The following is a 4,437-nucleotide window of genomic DNA, read 5'->3' on the forward strand; positions in this document are numbered from 1 at the left end:
TGCGATCGATCAATTAGCCTTGAGAGTGATTAGGGTGATTAGAGAGATATGAGCGTCGTTGAGTTTTAGTAAAATGATTTAGAAACTGTAAAAACATAATTTATAATAATCCCTAATCACCTTAACCAAACCGCGGAATTAAACATGTCAGACCGGATACTCGGTCGAGTATAGAGTATATTCGGCCGAGTATCCTCTACTCGGTCGAGTAGTCCCATACTCGGCCAAGTATTCTTGGGCATTATATTGTCGAGAAACACACGACACACTTACTCGGCCGAGTTAGCCCTATTCGGCCGAGTATACTAGACTCAGAGAACCATGGTATTACACCTTCCTTCATCCCAAGAGCAGCAATATGTTTTCCAACTTTTCATGTACATTTTATGATGATTGTTTTGGTAAAAATTAATCGGGTTGTTAATTTTAATTAGTGAGTGATAGTGAATAATCTATGGCCAATAATAGAATGAATGCGATGAATGTAACATGAGAATGGACAACGAAATAAAAGAGCGATACGAGAAACTTTTTGGTGACGCGGAAAACCCGATGTGGGAACAACCGCGGGAGGAGTCGGAATCCCACCAACTTTGCACTATAATCGAGACGGAATTACGCAAGTAAGGAAATACAAGGGTTATTTTGCTAGCGAATTATGGCTAAGAGTGGATGGAATATTGAGTAGTAAAGTATGCTGATGAATTGTGTTGAATGCCCCCGTTGCATTGCTCCTTTCTTGCTTTTATAGTTGTCAGAGTCAGACTTCAAGTCCTAGAACTGCCCCTTGCTTCTACTCCTAAAAATCTGGTCAACTCCCATGAGCATAGGGGTTGTTGTTGACTCAGCCCAAGTCTTTCCCTTGTACGTGTGCTTTATAATTTTGCAAAGTGTGTTTGTTTTGCTTTGACTAATCCAATGGTCCCCACCTTTTCCAACTCACCAATCCTTTTCTTTCCTTTCCTCCAATGAAATGGTGACACCTCATCAAGGATAAAAAGTGATATTTTTATTCCCAACAATTGCCCCCAAATTTCCGTCTCAAAATAATTTAGGCGGGAATTTCTTCATCGAGGCGCTAAAAACCGACAGGATTTGACAATGGTGCCGACTTTGAAGTTCCCCTCAATTAATCTTCTCTTACCATCACTTTATGTTCCTAACTCCGCATAATTGCCTCTGGGACTTTTTGCCTCTGACCAAGCTTTTGCCCCCAGGTTCTGGCAAACCCACGGCTACACTTGCCGCGGTTCTGACTCTGAGGGAGAAGAAACGTGCTAAAGATGCCTCCAAGCCAGCCAAGAAGGGATAAAATGTCTCTGCCTCTGGTTCTGGAGCTCGCGCAAAAAGGAGGTCTGTTACTGCTAGTTAGGCCAAGGAACAGGTTCCTATTGAAGTCACCCCTCTGGATATGAAGCCTCTTATTCCTGGATATGTTCCACCTCGTGGCCTTACCTCTGCTTCTACGCATCCCCTGCTTCTGAATCCAACCCTGCTTTTGAGTCCAACCCTGCTTCTGAGTCCTACCATGCTTCTGAGTCTTCTGTCTCTGCTTTCCCTGCTTCTGGGGGTCCCTCCAAAGTAGCACTCAGATTCCCATGAGATTTTGGTTAGTCGAGAACTACACGAGACCTGAGTCTGATTGGTCAGATGTTGTTTCCTGCTCCTAGGTCTGCTGAGAAGAGAAAGGCATATTCTGGTTCTGAATATGGATCCAGCGCCAGAAAGAGGGCCTACTACTGATTCCGCCACAGAGTCTTTTCCCATTGAGATTAATCCATTCGCAACCATGCCCCCAATCCCTGGGTTTGCTCCATCATTTGGCTGCACTCTTGCCTCTGGGACTGTTCCTATTTTTGGGTCTAACTCTACATCTGGATCCTCCGTTGTTGGTGAATGATGGATCCAACTAGTGGAAGCTATGTCCAGCCTCCTCATGACTCTACTGTTCGGCGTCTGGTCGGCATAGGTGCTTCTGGTGCTCAGAACCTCTGTCAAAACTTGCTTACGCATTTTATATGCAGCTGGTACCTGAGAAATGTTCGTAATACAACCTAGGTGTATGCGATGACCTTTTAATGCATGATATAGCGATCTAACCAATGTAGATTATACGTTATGAACTTATATGTCGGGAATGCAATGTTTATTAATGTGTCATGAGAATGATCACGTTTGAGCGTGTGTTGCGAGTGTCGCGGGTGTTCTATCGTTTGCTTTGTATCTTGCAGTTTCTGGCGTACTTTTGATTTGTGCATGCACATTTTACGTTCTATGTTTGGCCATCGTTGTTTGATTGCTGGCTAAGGGGTCTAGTACGCACACTCGTTCAGAGAAGCCAGGCTTGTGTGGGTGCTAATGCAGCGCGGGAGACTGGTTGTCCCGGTTGTACGTGCTTAGCCACATACACACGCTTTCTGTAGTAAATGGAAGTTCCACCAGATTAGTTTGCACTTTATTCAATTAGCCATTTATTTGAAAGAGCATTTTAAATAGACATAATTTTTAGACTAATTTTGTGAAAGATAATTCATATACTTGAAGCGTTAACATGATGAATGTTTGCAAATAAAGTTTCTAAAACGAAAGAGCCTTTGCATTCCATAATATATGTAAGTAAAAATCTTCATAGTCAGAAAATATTTAAATTAAAATATATGTCGGAATATTTTTCAGAACCAGGAAAATTTTTCAGTACCAGAAATTGTTGAAAGGTAAAGATTTGCATGAAAAAATATATGAGAAAATGTTGGAGGTTAATCAAATTTCCAGAGCCAAAGAATATTTAAGGCAAAATCTAGAACCTGGCGGAGTTGCATCTGCTAGGCTGAGTACCCGGTTGTTGACCGTGATGGTCGCTTAGGTGAAATACTTTTGCAAGCAGATGATGCTCCAGGATTTGGGACCAATTTGTCCTTCCATAGTCATAAGTCGGTAGGCTCTATTTCCCACTTTCTAAAGGGCCAGGGCGAAATGACTGGATGCAGAGGTTCTGCTGGCTAGTGGCTGACATGTGCCTGCCTCTGACAGGCGTCGCACCTTGTTGCGAATTCTACAGCATCTTTGCGCATTGTGGCCCAGAAGTATCCCTGCCTCAGTGCCTTATTAGAGAGGCTCCTGCCCCCTGCATGGTTTCCACATTCTCTACTATGGAGAACACGCAAAACAGCCTAAGATTCTTCCCGATCCAGGCATCTGAGGTAGGGTCCAGCGAGGGATTTCCTGAACAAGACACCATCAATTAGTATGAATCTCGATGCTTTCATTCTGAAGCTTCTTACCTCTTTTTAATTTGCTGGCAGGATATCATTCTGCAGCCAGTCCAGGTACGGTTTCCTCTAGTCTGGAGTATCTTCTTCACTGTTGGTGCTGCACAACACTTTTGCTTCTTGCTTAGGTTTTAGTATTGCTGGCTCAAGCACGTGGATAATTGGTATTGTGAAGATGGCTCCTGCTTTGAAGGTTGCCCCCAGGGTGGCTAACGTGTCTACTTCTGCGTTCTGGTCTCTAGGGATTTGTTTGATGTTGAACGTTGCAAATCTGAGGGTCAACTCTTTGCTACGTCTAGGTATGCCATCATTCTGGAGTCCCTGGCTTCATAAGAGTCATTAACATGGTTAACTATAAGTTGAGAATCACTATAAACCTTGAGGTGTCTGATTTTCAAATCCAGATCTAGTCTCAGACCCAGGATCAAGGCCTCGTATTCTACTTCATTGTTCGTGGCCTTGAATTCACATCGTACAGCCTGGACTATGAGATCTCCCTGGGGTGACTTGAGGACCAACCCTACTCCCGCTCCTCTTGCGCTCGAGGCTCCGTCCACATGTAGCTCCCATACTTGCTCCCCTTTATCTTCCTCCAGATTCAGAATGTCCTGTTCTGGATGGGTCTGGAGGGCGGGCAGAATTCAGACACAAAGTATGCCAGGGCCTGAGACTTTATAGCCGTACGAGGTTCAAATTTCAAGTCGTAACCGCTCAGGTGCACGGACCACTTAGCCATCCTCCCTGACAATTCTGGTTTATTAATGTAGTCTTAAGAGGATAGTTAGGTATCTCAGAAATTGTTTGAGACTCGAAGTAAGGACGCAATTTATAAGATGCTGTAACTAGTGCAAGGACGAGTTTTTCAAGCGATGTGCACCTGGTCTCTGCTAGAAGAAGAGACTTACTGACGTAATATACTGGATGCTGCGATCTCTCCTGCTCTCGTACTAGTACTGCACTTACTACTGCTTCTGTTACTGAAGGACAGATACAGGAATTGTGGCTCAGCTCGCTCTGGTTTAAAAGGAGTGGCGGAGTGCTGAGATAGTGTTTTAATTCCTTAAATGTTTTCTCGTGCTCCTCTATCCACTCAAATCTTTGTCTCTTTCTTTGGGGGTAGGTCTGCATCGTTCTTCCCTTCTGTGCTTCCAGACACCTTATTCTCGCT

Source organism: Silene latifolia, chromosome Y, assembly GCF_048544455.1.
Source record: "Silene latifolia isolate original U9 population chromosome Y, ASM4854445v1, whole genome shotgun sequence".
In the NCBI taxonomy this organism is placed as follows: domain Eukaryota; kingdom Viridiplantae; phylum Streptophyta; class Magnoliopsida; order Caryophyllales; family Caryophyllaceae; genus Silene; species Silene latifolia.